The sequence below is a fragment of the Saccopteryx leptura genome, chromosome 8, assembly GCF_036850995.1.
Source record: "Saccopteryx leptura isolate mSacLep1 chromosome 8, mSacLep1_pri_phased_curated, whole genome shotgun sequence".
NCBI classification, from domain to species: domain Eukaryota; kingdom Metazoa; phylum Chordata; class Mammalia; order Chiroptera; family Emballonuridae; genus Saccopteryx; species Saccopteryx leptura.
In genome coordinates, this window is record NC_089510.1 from 66,520,179 (window position 1) to 66,538,234 (window position 18,056).

At 41.3% G+C, this 18,056-nt stretch overlaps 1 pseudogene; it reads right to left on the bottom strand.

Moving 5' to 3' along the window:
• Window positions 1–48: 48 nt before the first annotated feature.
• LOC136380258 (U11 spliceosomal RNA) lies at window positions 49–166 on the bottom strand (annotated as a pseudogene).
• Window positions 167–18,056: the final 17,890 nt, after the last annotated feature.

The window sequence follows — 18,056 nt, forward strand, 5'->3', positions numbered from 1 at the left end:
CCTTCCTTCTCTCTCTCTCTCTCTCTCTTTCTCTCTTTTTTTCTTTCACAGGTGCCAGGACCACCGATCACCAAAATATTATGCTTCCAAAATCTCGATGTTAATTCTTCATGTAGAGCAATCAGGCTGTCCCCTATGTGTGACGCTCATGACAGAAGCCCTGTTTCATATGCTTTCTAATACTTCATGTTCTTTACCCCTCCAGGTATACTCCGAGACCTTAAGATTCATGCATGTATTTTAGGATAGCTTTGAGGTTGGCATGAAAAGTATTTTTGACCAACCTTAAGGATTTCAGCTAGTTATTGCAGGCTTTAGCTATTGCACAAGGTGCAATAACTTTAGCCCTAAAAATCACACCAAGACTGTGCTGGGTCTGGCTGTCAGCCACGGACATTGTGAAAGCCTGCTATTTTGAAGTCTCAGGGAAATCTGCCACCTACCACAAAGGCCATCATGTGGAAAGAAGCAATTCTGTGGTATACTGGTTTAGAGACTGTAACTGAAAAAAATTCAGCCAGAAATGCCTTGAGGCTAGTCTTTTTCCCAAGACAGAACTGTTACTAGAATGAAATAATTTAAAAATGTGAATAGAAACAGACTCAGATACAGAGAACAAAATGACAGCTGTTATAAGAGAAGGGGGTTGGGAGCTGGGTGAAAAAAGTGAAGGAATTAAACAAAATTTTTAAAAAGCTCATAGACACAGCCTGACCAAGCGGTGGCACAGTGGATAGAGCATCAGACTGGGATGTGGAGGACCCAGGTTAGAGACCCTGAGGTCGCCAGCTTGAGTGTGGGCTCATCTGGTTTGAGCAAGGCTCACCAGCTTGAGCCCAAGGTTGCTGGTTCAAACAAGGGGTCACTCGGTCTGCTGTAGCCCCCCCCCAATCAAGGCACATATGAGAAATCAATCAATGAACAACTAAGAAACAGCAATGAAGAATTGATGTTTCTCATCTCCCTCCCTTCTTGTCTGTCTGTCCCTCTTTCCGACTCTCTCTCTGTTTCTGCCACAAAAAAAAAAAAATGCTCATAGACACAGACAACACTATGGTGATTACCAGAGGGAAAGGAGGTAGAAGAGGTAGAAGAAGGTAAAGGGGAATAAATAGTGATGGAAGGAGACTTGACTTGGGGTGGTGAATACATAATACAATATACAGATGATGTATTATAGAATGGTACAGCTGAAACTTATATAATTTTATTAACCAATGTCACCCCCAATAAATTCAATTTAAAAATAAAAAATAAAAATTTTAAGTGATCATTTCCTCCTTGGGATTGTGGCTACTGATCAACCTCCTTCAGCATGTGAATTAGAATGCTAAAATAGCAAGCCACATGCCTAAGCTTCCATTAAGTATGGTTAAATATTGCCATATATTTTTTACTTTTTTTTTAATTTATTTTTATTTTTTTATTTTTTTTTCTCAGAGACAGAGAGTCAGAGAGAGGGATAGACAGGGACAGACAGACAGGAATGGAGAGAGATAAGAAGCATCAATCATTAGTTTTTCATTGTGCACTGCAACACCTTAGTTGTTCATTGATTGCCCTCTCATATGTGCCTTGACCGTGGGCCTTCAGCAGACCAAGTAACCCCTTGCTGGCGCCAGTGACTTTGGGTTCAAGCTCGTGGGCTCTTGCTCAAACCAGAGGAGCTCACACTCAAGCTGGCGACCTCGGGGTCTCGAACCTGGGTCCTCGGAATCCCAGTCCGATGCCACCACCTGGTCAGGCCATATATTTTTTCTTATTGTGGTTTTTAGAACACAGTCTTAATTTAATAATAAGTATAATTACTGTTTTGAAAAATAATACAAAAGATTGAAGCAAGACAGCAGAACATACATAACCTGAAGTCTTCCATTCCAAGCTCCGAACCTTTAGAAATGTCAAGAAAGGAAAATATTCCTTTATCTTTCCAGAGATTTGGCTATAATTGCACTTCATTCAAGGCAACCTCAGACACTAATTGAAGTATCTATTTTGTCACTCATGCTTTAGACTGAGGGTGACTCACTACTACTGGCAAGGAGACAAGTTCAGATAAGCAACCTTTATTTATATCTATGATAGCCTGTCTCCTTGGCCTACTCCCAATATCAAAATGCTGTATTAGTCAAGGAACTTGCTACAATAATTTTGGAAAGGCGTAAGAAGCAAAGGAAGGGAAATAGTATTGTCCAGAGATCAGGAAGCAGCTACTGCCCCCAAGCGGTAGCCCATGAGTCTGGACTCATTGCCTGTGGGGTAGTCAAACTTTTTATAAAAACCGCTTACTTTTGCACTGCTGGTCAACCTGGTCCCTACCACCCACTAGTGGGAGTTCCAGCTTTCATGGTGGGCCAATCACAGCACCATTTGGTTGCTCTGCTACCACCCACCATGAAAGCTGAAATGCCCACTAGTGGGCAGTAGGGACTAGGTTGACCAGCACTGCAAAAAGTGGGCAGTTTTTATAAAAAGTTTGACTACCCCTGCTAGAGGTTCCACAATGCACTGAACAGCAGAAGGGCCACTGTCACTGCCAGGGCCCCCACCTGAAGCACCTTCAATCTTGCATGACTGTCTTCCATAACTAGTACTCATCTAGCAAGGGAGTATAGGATATGTCATTTCAGACATCCAGCTTCAGAAATACAAAAGGGATTACAGCAAAGTTTGTGTAGGGCTAAGTACCAACAGACATGATCTGACATAAGCCACAACTTCAACAAAGAGAAGAATTTAAACCCAAGGAAACAAAGCTAATAGTAAAAAAGGGGAGGGCACAGCTTCAGAATAATTATTATATTTAGAGAGAGGACAGAAATAGTATACATTAAAATACTTAAGGAAGACAAGATGGTTCTGGAGTAGGCGGACATACCAGCATCCAGCTCCCAGAACCAAAGTGGATTACAAAATAATTTTAAGAACTATCATCTGGAAAAACCAACTTTGGACTAAACTAAGAGGACTCTTCAATCAAGGAACACTGAAGAAGCCACACCAAGACTGGTAGGAAGAGCGGAAACGCGGAGAAGGCTGCCCAGCTCCCCGGAGCGAACGGCAGCTGGGAGAGACTCACGTGGTGGGAAGTGAGTTTAGCAGAAAGGGGAGGGTTCTGAGTCCCAGGAACAAAGCCCCAGCCTGCAGCCCCAGAGCCTAGAACAGGTGTAAGGACAGTATTTAGCTGGAAACAAGTCAGGATACTGTTTGTAAGAAAGAGTCTGATTTCTCAGACCCAGGATTCTTCTTAAAGGAGCCGCGCAGAAAACCTCTTTCACAACCACTCACCCAGGGCTCTGGGGAATGGGGAGAGAGGAGAGGACCAGAGTAGCAGGAAGAGAGTGTAATCTAGGAGGCACAGGGAGAAACATTTTGGGAGACAGCCACCCTAACCCCTGGGACAAGTCACTCCCCATATCTGAAGTGAATATTTCCCCTGGAAACAGCAATACCAGCAAAGGGAAGCAGGACAACAGCCAAACAAGCTCTCCTGCGGCACTCAGAGCAGAGTTGCTTAGAAGGAGGGAGCTTTCGGGTCTACAGTAGTGAGTGTTAGGGTCTGAGCTGCAGCACCCATACCCCACATGGCTGAGGGCTCGCCAGAAGGCGGGCGGCGGCGGGACATGGATGCGCAGTTCTATTGGCAGGGGCAGAAGCCTGCTGGCCGCCACTGGGCTCACATGTGAACTCAGTCTTGCCTGGCTGGGGAGAAGTAGGCATGCAAAAGTGGTCAAGACCAGCTGCCAACAGCCTGTGTAATCCACCCTGCAGGAGAAGGGTGGGAACCCCAGAAAGGGTGGAGACCAGCCCTTGAGCAAGGGCACAGGAGCACAGCCTTGCCCTGCCCATGCAACCGAGGCTTGTGGCCTGACTTGGGATCCAGCTCCTCCCACGGGGGTGGAGCCAAAAGCCCAGAACAGGCAGAGTTTCACTACTGAGCTGAGCATGGGCTTGCAGTCCTGCCCAGCCAGTAGAGCCAAGGCTAGCAGCCATTCCATGAGTGGGCTCATCCTGCAAGGGCGGGGCGAAAGCTCAGAAACAGGCAGAAACCCACAGTTGAGCAAAGGTGCTCACCACTGCCCTCAGGGCCAAGCATAATGCCACCCACAGGGGTGGGGCAAAGGCCAAGGCCACCAAGGCTTGTGCACCCGAGCACATGATCACAGCCACTACTGTGAAGGAGAGGTGGAAACCAAAGAAACAGCCCCAGTGGGCGGGCACCGGCAATGCCCAAACCCAAAAGCCCCAGCAGCAACAGAAGAGGGGGTGGCGGGCCTGCAGACAGACAATACCTAGGGAACAGAGGCCATAATCAGTGGACTCCAGTGGCCAAAACCTTCCTTTACACAGAGAAAATGTGAAGGCAAAGAAACGCAACACAAATGAACCAAGAGAAATCCCCAGGAAAGAACCTGAATGAATCAGATATAACCAAATTACCAGATACAGAGTTTAAAATAATGATTGTTAGGATGCTCAAAGATATTAGAACAACAATAGATGGTCATTACGAACACCTAAATAAAGAGATAGCAAATATAAAAAAGGACATTGAAAAAATAAAAAAGAATCAGTCAGAAATGACAAATACAATATCTGAAATAAAGAACACAATGGAAGGAATTAAAAGCAGACTAGATGAAGCGGAGAATCAAATCAGCGAGTTAGAGGACACAATAAATAAAGGCACAGAAGCAGAGCAGAAAAGAGACTCAAAAAATCCGAGGAAACTCTAAGAGAGCTCTGTGACAACATGAAGAGAAATAACATCTGCATCATAGGGGTTCCTGAAGAAGAAGAGAAAGAACAAGAGATAGAGATTTGTTCAAGCATATCATAGCTGAAAACTTCCCTCAATTAAGGCAGGAAAACATCTCAAATGTTCAGGAAGCACAGAGAACTTCATTAAAGAGAAACCCAAAGAAATCAACACCAAGACACATCATAATTAAAATACCAAAACTAAGTGATAAAGAGAAAATATTAAAAGCTGCTAGACAAAAAAAGACTATCACCTACAAAGGAGCCCCCATATGGATGACTTCTGACTTCTAAACAGAAACACTTGAGGCCAAAAGGGAATGGCAAGAAATATTCAAAGTAATGCAGAACAAGAGCCTACAACCAAGACTACTTTATCCAGCAAGGCTATCATTTAAAATTGAAGAAGAAATAAAAAGCTTTACAGAAAAAAAAAAAAAACTCAAGGAATTCACTGCAACCAAACCAAGGCTGCAAGAAATGCTAAGGGACCTGTTGTAAACAGAACAAAGGAGAAAAAGAATATAGCAAAAGAGGAATACAGTTTTAAAGAATAAAATAGCAATAAACAATTACATATCAATAATAACCTTAAATGTAAATGGATTAAATGATCCAATCAAAAGACATAGGGTAGCTGCATGGATAAGAAAACAGGACCCATACATATGCTGTCTAAAAGAGACACACCTTAAATCAAAAGATACACATAGACTGAAGATAAAGGGATGGAAAAAAATATTTCACGAAAATGGAAATGAAAAAAAAGCTGGGGTAGCAATACTTATATCAGACAAAATGGACTTTAAAACAAAGACTATATTTAGAGATAAAGAAGGTCACTACATAATGATAAAGGGAGCAATCCAAATGGAAGATATAACCATTATAAATATCTATGCACCTAATATAGGAGCACCTAAATATATAAACCAGACTTTGATGGATTTAAAGGGTGAGATCAACAGCAATACTATAATAGTAGGGGATTTCAAAACCCCATTAACATCATTAGATAGATCCTCAAGGAAGAAAATTAACAAAGAAACAGCAGACTTTAAGGACATATTAGATCAACTCAATTTAATAGATATCTTCAGAACCTTTCACCCTAAAACAGCAGAATATACATTCTTTTCAGGCACTCATGGTACATTCTCTAGAATAGACCACATGTTAGGGCACAAAAGCAGTCTCAACAAATTTAAGAGGATTTAAATCATATCAAGAACTTTCTCTGCCCTGGCCGGTTGGCTCAGTGGTTGGCCTGGCGTGCAGAAGTCCCAGGTTTGATTCCCGGCCAGGGCACACAGGAGAGGCATCCATCTGCTTCTCCACCCCTCCCCCTCTCCTTCCTCTCTGTCTCTCTCTTCCCCTCCCACAGTGAGGCTCCATTGGAGCAAAGATGGCCCGGGCACTGGGGATGGCTCCTTGGCCTCTGCCCCAGGCGCTAGAGTGGCTCTGGTTGCAACAGAGTGATGCCCCAGAGGGGCAGAGCATCGCCCCCTGGTGGGCAGAGCGTCGCCCCCTGGTGGGCGTGCCAGGTGGATCCCGGTCGGGCACATGCGGGAGTCTGTCTGACTGTCTATCCCTGTTTACAGCTTCAGAAAAAAGAAAAAAAAAAGTTGTAAGAACTTTCTCTGATCACAATGGCATGAAACTAGAAATCAACCACAACAGAAAAACTGAAAAATACTCAAACATTTAAAAACTAAATAACATGTTATTAAATAACGAGTGGGTAAACAATGAGATCAAAGAAGAAATTTAAAAATTTCTAGAAACAAACGATAATGAGCATACATCAACTCAAAATATATGGGACACAGCAAAAGCAGTCCTGAGAGGAAAGTTTATAGCATTACAGGCATACCTCAAGAAGCTAGAAAAAGCTCAAATAAAAAACTTGACCCTACATCTAAAAGAACTAGAAAAAGAACAGCAAGTAAAGCCCAGAGGTAGTAGAAGGAAGGAAATAATAAAGATCAGAGCAGAAATAAATGACATAGAGGCTAAAGAAACAATACAGAGGATCAATGAAACCAGGAGCTAGTTCTTTGAAAAGGTAAACAAGATCGATGAACCTTTAACCAGACTCACAAAGAAAAAAAAGAGAGTGAACTCAAATAAATAAAATTAGAAATGAGAGTGGAGAAATAACAACTGACACAACAGAAATACAAAATATTGTAAGAAAATACTATGAAGAACTGTACGCCAAAAAACTAGACAACCTAGATGAAATGGACAAATTCCTTGAAACATATAATATTCCAAAAATTAATCTGGAAGAATCAGAAAACCTAAACAGACCAATTATAACAAATGAGATTAAAACAGTTATCAAAAAACTCCCGGCCCTGGCCGGTTGGCTCAGTGGTAGAGCACCAGCCTGGCGTGCAGGAGTCCCGGGTTCAATTCCCAGCCAGGACACACAGGAGAGGCACCCATTTGCTTCTCCACCCCTTCTCCTCTCCTTCTTCTCTGTCTCTCTCTTCCCCTCCTGCAGCGAGGCTCCATTGGAGCAAAGATGGCCCGGGCACTGGGGATGGCTCTGTGGCCTCTGCCTCATGCACTAGAATGGCTCAGGATGCAACAGAGGGACTCCCCACAGGGGCAGAGCATCGCCCCCCGGTGGGCATGCCTGGTGGATCCCAGTCGGGCACATGTGGGAGTGTGTCTGACTGCCTCCCCGTTTTCAGCTTTGGAAAAATGAAAAATGAAAAAAAAAAAAAAAAACTCCCCAAAAAGAAAAGTCCTGGGCCTAATGGCTTCACAAGTGAATTCTACCAAATATTCAAAGAAGAACTAACTCCTATCCTTCTCAAGCTATTTCAAAAAATTCAAGAGGAAGGAAGACTTCCAAGCTCCTTTTATGAGGCGAGCATAATTTTGATTCCAAAACCAGGCAAAGACAACACAAAAAAGGGAAATTATAGGCCAATATTTATAATGAATTTAGATGCAAAAATCCTCAACAAAATATTAGCAAACCAGATCCAGCAATATATGAAAAAAATCATACACCATGATCAAGTGGGACTTATTCTTAGGAGGCAAGGCTGGTACAATATTCACAAATCAATCAATGTGATTCATCACATAAACAAAAGGAAGAAGAAAAACCACATGATAATTTCCATAGATGCAGAAAAAGCATTTGATAAAATCCAGCACCCATTTATGATCAAAACTCTCAGCAAAGTGGGAATACAGGGAACATACCTCAACATGATAAAGGCCATCTATGACAAACCCACAGCCAATATCATACTCAATGGGCAAAAATTAAAAACAATCCCCTTAAGATCAGGAACAAGGAAGGGGTGCCCCCTTTCACCACTCTTATTCAACATAGTTCTGGAAGTCCTAGCCACAGCAATCAGACAAGAAAAAGAAATAAAAGGCATCCAAATTGGAAAAGAGAAGTAAAACTATCATTATTTGCAGATGATATTGTATATAGAGATTCCTAAAGTCACAGTAAAAAAACTACTAGATCTGATAAATGAACTCAGCAAGGTGGCAGAATATAAAATTAATACTAAGAAATCAGAGGCATTTTTATATACTAACAATGAACTGTCAGAAAGAGAAATTAAGGAATCAATCCCCTTTACCATTGCAACCAAAAAAATAAAGTACCTAGGAAGAAATTTAACCAGAAAGATTAAAGACTTATACTCAGAAAATTATAAAACATTGATAAAAGAAATCAGGGAAGATACAAACAAGTGCAGGCATATACTGTGCTCATGGTTAGGAAGAATAAACATCATTAAAATGTCTATATTACCCAAAGCAATTTATAAATTCAATGTAATGCCGATTAAAATACCAATGATTTACTTCAAAGATATAGAACATATATTCCAAAAATTTATATGGAACCAAAAGAGAACACGAATAGCCTCAGCAATCTTGAAAAGGAAGAATAAAGCAGGAGGTATTACACTTCCGGATATCAAGTTATACTCTAAGGCCATTGTACTCAAAACAGCCTGATACTGGCATAAAAACAGGCATATAGATCAATGGAACCAAACTGAGAACCCAGAAATAAACCCACACTTTTATGGATAACTGATATTTGACAAAGGAGGTAAGAGCATACATTGGAGTAAAGACAGCCTCTTCAACAAATGGTGTTGTGAAAATTGGACAGCTACCTGCAAAAAAAATGAAACTAGACCACCAACTTACACCATTCACAAAAATAAACTCAAAATGGATAAAATACTTAAAAGTAAGCCATAAAATCATAAGCATCTTAGAAGAAAAGATAGGCAGTAAGCTCTCTGACATCTGTCGCAGCAATATATTTGCTGATTTGTCTCCACAGGGAAGTGAGACAAAAGACAGGATAAACAAATGGAACTTTATCAAACTAAAAAGCTTCTGCACAGCTAAAGACAATAAGAACAGAATAAAAGGACAAACTACACAATGGGAGAATATATTTGACAATGCGTCTGATAAAGGGTTAATAACCAAAATTTATAAAGAACTTGTAAAACTTAATACCAGGAAGACAAACAATCCAATTCAAAAACGGGCAAAAGAAGCCCTGGCCGGTGGGCTCAGTGGTAGAGTGTCGGCCTGGCGTGCGGGGGACCCGGGTTCGATTCCCAGCCAGGGCACATAGGAGAAGTGCCCATTTGCTTCTCCAGCCCCCCCCCTCCTTCCTTTCTGTCTCTCTCTTCCCCTCCCGCAGCCAAGGCTCCATTGGAGCAAAGATGGCCCGGGCGCTGGGGATGGCTCCTTGGCCTCTGCCCCAGGCGCTAGAGTGGCTCTGGTCGCGTCAGAGCGACGCCCTGGAGGGGCAGAGCTGGGCGTGCCGGGTGGATCCCGGTCGGGCGCATGTGGGAGTCTGTCTGACTGTCTCTCCCCATTTCCAGCTTCAGAAAAATACAAAAAAAAATGGACAAAAGAAATGAATAGACACTTCTCCAAAGAGGACATACAGATGGCCAATAGGCATATGAAAAAATGCTCAACATCACTAATCATTAGAGAAATGCAAATTAAAACCACAATGACATATCACCTCACACCAGTCAGAATGGCGCTCATCAATAAAACAACACAGAATAAGTGCTGGCAAGGATGTGGAGAAAAGGGAACCCTCCTGCACTGCTGGTGGGAATGCAGACTGGTGCAGCCACTGTGGAAAACAGTATGGAGACTCCTCAAGAAATTAAAAATCGAACTGCCTTTTGACCCAGCTATACCACTTTTAGGAATATATCCCAAGAACACCATAGCACTGTTTGAAAAGAAGAAATGCACCCTCATGTTTATGGCAGCATTGTTCACAATAGCAAAGATCTGGAAACAGCCCAAGTGTTCGTCAGAGGACGAGTGGATTAAAAAGCTTTGGTGTATATATAGCTATAAGAAATGACATCAGATCTTTTACAGCAACATGGATGGACCTTGATAACATTATACTGAGCGAAAGAAGTAAATCAGAAAAAACTAAGAACTATATGATTCCATACACAGGTGGGACATAAAAATGAGACTCAGAGACATGGACAACAGTGTTGGGGTTACAAGGTGAAGGGGAGAAGAGGGAGGGGGTTGGGAGAGGGGAGGGGCACAAAGAAAACCAGTTAGAAGGTGACGGAAGACAATTTTATCAATGTCACCCCATTAAAATTAGTCAAAAAAAAAAAAAAAGAATTTGTCTCACAGCTAAATCAGGCAGTTAGAAGAATAGTATAAGGATGTTAATTCTGTTTCTCAGGCCACATCTTGCAAAAGGGGCCCCAAGCAAATTAGTGATTTGGCTCCTCTGATTTTGCCAATTGGATTAAAAAAATAGGTCAGGAATACCCTGAAATGGAACTAACAATACATGAGCATAAATTTAAAGGACTTTTAGATACTGGTGCTGTTATTGCTAAGCTACATTGGCCTCCTTCCTGGCCCACTCATGCTTCAGCCACAGAATTACAAGGTATAGGGCAGAGTAAATCCCCTCAACAAAGTTCTAGTTTTCTAAATTGGGAAGATTAAGAAGGTCATTCTGGATTTTTTAAAGCCTTATGTGCTCCCTGGAGGGCCGGTTAATTTGTGGGGTAGAGATGTTTTCAAAAATATGGGAGCATTGCTTGTCAGTACTAATGGTTTAGTCAGTACTCAGATGCTTGATCGAGGATTTTTGCCCACCAAGGGACTAGAGAAAGAACAACGAGGAATTCGCATCCCCATAGAAGTGGCACCCAATACCAGAAGGTGTGGATTAGGATATCAAAATTTAGCATAGGGGCCTTGGTAGCTCCTGCTACCTCAATAATGCATTGTGCAGACCCAATTACTTGGAAATTAGATAATCCTGTATGGGTAGACCAACGTCCCCTTTCTCAGGAGAAACTTAGGGCAGCTGCTCAATTGGTACAAGAGCAGCTACAGCTTGGGTACATTGAACCATCTAATAGCCTATGGAATACACGTCCAAATTTTTATCTTGTTGCCTCCTGGATTATCAGGGGGCACAGGCGGCCCTTACAGCTTATAGGTTTTGAGCCTCAAAATTATTGTTGTTCCTTTTTTCAAAGGATCAACAACAATGGCTCTGGGAAACTTCCACTAAATGGCAAATCGCTCTTGCAAATCAATGAACAACTTTATACTGAAAATTTCAACTTAAAATCAGCTCAAAGACTAGAATTATATGCCATTATCATGGCTTTTCAGCATTTGCTATATTCCCCCTTTAATCTATATACAGACAGCAAATATTTACTTATAGTGTTTCCACTATAAAGACTGCTAACTTAGGGACAAATGCTAATGAACTATTTCAGCACTTCCTCCTTCTTCAAAGACTTGTATGTCAACATAGAGCTCCATGTTTTATAGAACATACTCGAGCTCACTCCATGCTCCTTCGAGCTTTAGCACAAGGGAATGCCCTTGTTGATCAAGCTACCCAAAAGAAAATTATTTGGAAGAACCATGACAGATTGAGCAATTCAGTCTCATACTATTCATCACCAGAATGCTGCAGCCTGTGTAAACAGTTTCAACTTTCTTGGGAAGCAGCACAGCAGATTGGGAAATCCTGTCCAAGGGGTCCTATACTACAATCTGTCCCTTAATTTGGAGTTAACCCTCAAGGACCCCTACCAGGACAACTTTGGCAAATGGATGTTACTCATATACCTTCATCTGGCAAACAGTCCTATGTCCACGTTACAGTGGATACATATTCTGGATTTATAATAACCTCTGTCAGAACAGGAGAGGCTGCTAAGCATGTTATAGCTCATTGGCTGTATGCATTGTTCTATTATTGGATTTCCTAAACTGGTTAAACTGACAATGCTCCTGCATATGGAGCAAAAGCATTTACTGTATTTTGTCAAACCTTTTGAATTATGTGTGTTTCTTACAATCTTTAAAGTCAAGGTATTATTAAAGTGTACCCAGCAAATATTTTAAGGTCAATTAAAAAAATTTTAAAAGGGGGGAGTCATATCCTGGAACTCCTATGTGTCTACATACCATGCTTTTTACTTAAAATTTTTTAAATTTCTTTTGAATGCTGATGAACAGGAGACGCCAAATCTTTTTCTTCTGCAAACTACTACCTTCTTTATTTGATCCAGCTAATAACACTGTTTTGTCTTTTTCCAAATAGCCCCAGATATATGGAAAAGATGTATATAGGCGGATGGGGATCCTCAAACCCCTCAGCAAGATCTTCTGAGCATGGCTTTTAAGATACCAAGAGGCAGAAAAAGCCCAATATTGACCAGGGGAACTACCAGCTTTTAGGATACACCCTTAAAGGCTCCAACACCCCAAAGGGGTCTCATAGGATGCCATCTGGGTCCTGCCTCAATAGTGGAAAGCTCATTGAGCTAAAGCCTGCCAGACTTACATGCCTCTGCTGTGAGGAAACAGGGACACTGGAAGGTAGGCTTCCCCCTCACTCCTCTAAGGGAGGGTTCAGTTTCTTCCAGCCCTGCTCCAGCCACCTATGACCTAACCTTGCCCAGAATGCTGGGGTTTGCCACTGAAAGCTGAAGGTGCCCAGGGCCATCGGCCCCATCTACGACACTGTGGACGAGCCTAGGGTATTTCTTCCAAGAAACAGGTAAACTGATCTCATTTGCACAAGGGCCACTTAACTATATCTTGCCTCAAAGTCAGGTTTTTTATTCTTCCCTCAAAGATCTCTGTTGTGGGTGTTGATAGTCCTATTTTCTGCTGCTTTGTTTAATATATAGTGTTTCCTTTATTCCTCCTACCTCAATGCCCCACTCATATTTCAGGCTGGGACCTATTCCTAATTTAGAGCTCTCTTTCCCCCTTTTGCCAACTTCTATTATGAATCTACCTTTGCCACCCATCTTAGTGTTTCCCAAGGTTCTCTTTACCAAGCCACAGTCGCAGAGCTCCAGGAAAAAGCAACTTGGTCTCATCTCTCCAAGCAGAGGAGAACAGAAGCTCTATCTCCACACATGCTGCAGATGGCTTTTCCAGTCTACGTGAATCATTACCAGCTAGAAGCAGTGGTCATTGGGACTTGGACGTGAGCTGCAAAGTATAGAATTGTGACAACAATTCCAGTGCCATGCGGTCTTTTCCTGGATGTGGACTTTTCCTGGACTTCTGCTCCTTGGGATAGCTCCTAACAGACTGAACTGGGGTAGGGTTGCATTTATCAGAGACTTGGCATGGTTTTGGGGCCAACTTGGACTTGGTGAACATGTTAAGGACACTACTCTTTTATGGATTCTTGCTGTATTGGCCAAGAGTTTGCTTAAAGGCTTTAATCACTGTAAAAAAAATAGAAGACTGGATAAAGAAGATGTGTCACATATATACTATGGTATACTATTCAACCATAAGAAATGATGACATCGGATCACTTACAACAAATGGTGGGATCTTGATAACATTATACGGAGTGAAATAAGTAAATCAGAAAAAAAAAAAGAACTGCAGGATTCCATACATTGGTGGGATATAAAAACGAGAGTAAGAGACATGGACAAGAGTGTGGTGGTTACGGGGGGGGGCAAGGGGAGGGGAGGAGGGAGAGGGGGAGGGGAGAGACAGAGGCAGAAAGAAAACTAGATAGAAGGTGACAGAGGACAATCTGACTTTGGTTGATGCAACATAATTGAATGACAAGATAACCTGGACATGTATTTTTTGAATATATGTACCCCAATTTATTGATGTCACCCCATTAAAATTAATAAAAATTTATTTATTAAAAAAATACTTAGCCTGACCTGTGGTGGCACAGTGGATAAAGCTTCGACCTGGAACTCTGAAGTCGCTGGTTCAAAACCCTGGGTTTGCCTGGTCAAGGCACATATGAGAGTTGATGCTTTCTGCTCCTCCCTTCTCTCTCTCTCTCTTTCTCTCTCTCTCCTCTCTAAAATGAATAAATAAATAAAGTTTTTAAAAAATAAAAAATATATTAAGCCTGACCAGGCGGTGGCGCAGTGCATAGAGCATCGGACTGGGATACAGAAGGCCCAGGTTCGAGACCCCGAGGTCTCCAGCTTGAGCGTGGGCTCATCTGGTTTGAGCAAAAGCTCACCAGCTTGAGCCCAAGGTCGCTGGCTCGAGCAAGGGGTTACTCGGTCTGTTGAAGGCCCACGGTCCAGGCACATACGAGAAAGCAATCAATGAACAACTAAGGAGTTGCAACGTGCAATGAAAAACTAATAATTGATGCTTCTCATCTCTTCGTTCCTGTCTGTCCCTGTCTATCCCTCTCTCTGACTCTCTCTGTCTGTCTCTGTAAAAAAAAAAAAAAAAAAAAAAAAAAAAAAAAAAAAAAAACCAAACAAACAAAAAAAACAACAATAAAATATATATATATATATTTAAAAAAATACTTAATGAAGATTCTGCCACAGTAAGAAGTGAAAATAATTTTCTCTTCTTTAAGTCACAATATTTATGGTGATTTATTATGGCAACCCCAGGAAACTAATATAGGGAAGTAGAGTTGAAAAAGAGTTCTACATATGACACCAAAGGCATGATCCATTAAAGAGAAAATGTGGTAAATGAGACTTCATCAAAATTAAAAGTTTTATTCTGTGAAAGACCCTTTTAGAAGATTAAAAGAAAGCTACAGGGTGGAAGAAATATTTGTAAATCATATGTCTGACAAATCATTTGTATCTAGATTATATAAAGAACTCTCAAAACTAAACAGTAAAAATTAAACCAATTAGAATATGGGCAACAGACATAAAAGATATTTTATGAAATATGATATACTGATGGCAAATAAGCACTTGAAAAGATGTTCAACATCATTAGCCATTAAGGAAATGCAAATTAACTGAGTAATGATTTTTTTTTCACAAGTAATGATTTTATTTTTATGCTTGCTGACCCCTGGGAGTGAGGTGTGTTTTTTTCAAAAAATGAAATTAGTTACAGTTACAGTTTTATTAACTTAAAATTATGTTTATTTGATAACCAATTTATGGAAACAAGAACATACATTTGCCGTTTTTAATGCTGTCTTACACAATTTTAAAATAAATTGATCATACTCTTGATGGTCAGGAGGCACAAGGATGTACATGAATGTTCATACTATTCAAAGGGTTAAAACCACAAATTTAGCCCTGTCTGGTTCATCTCAGTGAAGAGTGTCAACCTGGTGTGTGGATGTCCCAGGTTTGATTTCTGGTCAGAGCACACAGAAGAAGCGCCCATCTGCTTATCCACTTCTCCCCCTGACTTCTTTTTCTTTTTCTCTCTCTTTTTCTTCTCCTCCCTTCCTACAGCCATGGCTTAACTGGAGTAAGTTGGCCCTGGGCACTGAGGATGGCTCCATGGCCTCACCTCAGGCACTAAGAACTCAGTTGCTGAACAACAAAGCAACACCCCACATGGGCAAAACATTGCCGCCTAGTGGGCTTTCTGAGTGGATCCTGGTTGGGGCACATGAGGGAGTCTGTCTTTGCCTCCCCATCTTCTCATTAAATTAAAAAAACAAAAACAAAAATGAGACCCTGGTTGGTTTCCTCAGTGGTAGAGCATTAGCCTGATGCTGGAAGTCCTGGGTTCAATTCCCAGTCAGGGCACACAGGAGAAGCAACCATCTGCTTCTCCACTCCTTCCCCCCCCCCTTTCTTTCTCTCCCGCAGCTATGACTCAAATGGTTTGAGCAAGTTGGTCCTAGGCACTGAGGATGGCTCCATGGCCTTGCCTCATGCACCACAATAGCTTCGGTTGCTGAGCAACAGAGCAGCAGCCCCAGATGGGCAGAGCATTGCCCTGTAGGGGGCTTGCCAGGTGGATCTTGGTCAGGGTGCATGCAGGAACCTGTCTGTCTGCCTCCTCGCCTCTCACTTAATAAAAAAATAAAATAAAATTACAAATGAAATGCCACTACATATCTACTAGAATGGCTAAAATTGGAAAAAGTAAGAAACAATATAATGGTGAGTACATGTTACACATTTATCAAATCCCATAGAATATACAACACTAAGAGTGAATTCTAACATAAACTATGGACTTTGAATAATTTTCTTAAAAGGTAGGGAAAATAGAGAGCACAAAGTTGTTTGTTTGTTTTTTAATTTTATTTATTTATTTATTTTTTACAGAGACAGGGAGTGAGTCAGAGAGAAGGATAAACAGGGACAGACAGACAGGAACGGAGAGAGATGAGAAGCATCAATCATTAGTTTTCCGTTGCGCGTTGCAACACCTTAGTTGTTCATTGATTGCTTTCTCATATGTGCCTTGACCGCGGTCCTTCAGCAGACCGAGTAACCCCTTGCTGGAGCCAGTGACATTGGGTTCAAGCTGGTGAGCTTTTGCTCAAACCAGATGAGCCCGCGCTCAAGCTGGTGACCTCGGGGTCTCGAACCTGGGTCCTCTGCTTCCCAGTCCGACGCTCTATCCACTGCGCCACCACCTGGTCAGGCGAGCACAAAGTTTTTTAAAATCAAGACATCATTGAGAATACTAAATTGGGAAATGACACAATGAAAATGGATTATTGATCATTTGCCAGTGGGAATAAAAAATAGTGTAACCACTCTGGAAAATAGTTTGGCAGTTTACTTTTCTTTTTCTTTTCTTTTCTTTATTTTCTTGTATTTTTCTGAAGTGAGAAGTAGGGAGGCAGAGAGACAGACTCCCACATGAGCCCAACCAGGATTCATCCAGCATGTCCACTAGGGACGATGCTTTGCCTATCCGGAGCATTGTTCCTTTGCGACTAGAACCATTCTAGTGCCTGAGATGGAGGTAATGGAGCCATCCTCAGTGCCCGGGCCTACTTTCCACCAATGGAGCCATGTCTGGGGGAGGAAAAGAAAGAGATAAAGAGAAAGGAGAAGGGGAAGGGTGGAGAAGCAGATGGGCACTTCTCCTGTGTGCCCAGCCAGGAATCAAACCTGGGACTTCCACATGCCAGGCCGATGCTCTACCACTGAGCCAAATGGCCAGGGTCTAGTTTGGCAGTTTCTTTTAAAAAATAAACAGCAGTCATACTCCTGAGCATTTATTCCCCCAAAATAAAAATTATGTCCAAACAAAACCCTACACATAAAAACCTGAATATCCCTGTTCATATATCTCTTCACTCATAAAATAAATTCTTAAAAGTGTAATTGCAAGATCAAGGCATATGCACATCTTAAATTTTGATAGTTGTTGTAAATTGACTTTCAAAAATTTAATAGTAATTTATCTTGCTCCCATTGTTGTATGAGAGTACCTGTTCCCTTATACCTTTACCAATATTGCATACTGTCAAACATTTAAATATTTGACATTCTAACAGATTTTTAAAAAATATCTCATTTTAATTGTAACTCTTTGATTATGTGTGAAGATAAGCTTCTTTTCATATATATTGGTCATTTGTATTTATTTTCCTATGATGTGTGTTTACTTCCTTTGTCCATTTTTATTGAATTATTTTTATTAATTTTTAAAAGTTTTTTTGTATGTTGAGGAAATTATCTTTTGTTATATGTTTGGAAAATTTATTTTTTACTTTTAACAATATTTTATACAAAAATATTTTGTCTCCTGTTTAATTTTTTACCATTTTCTTTTTGGCTTTTGGATTTTGTGTTTTGCCTGAAAGATTCCTTCCATTCCAAAGTTATTATTTTTTTTTAAATTGATTTTAGTGAGAGAGGCAGGGGGAGAGAGAGAGAGACAGGAACATTGAGCTGTTCCTGTAGGTGCCCTGACTGGGGATCGAACAAGCAATCTCTGTGCTTCTGGACAATGCTCTTAACTAACTAAGCTATCCAGCCAGGGCCAAAGTTATTTTT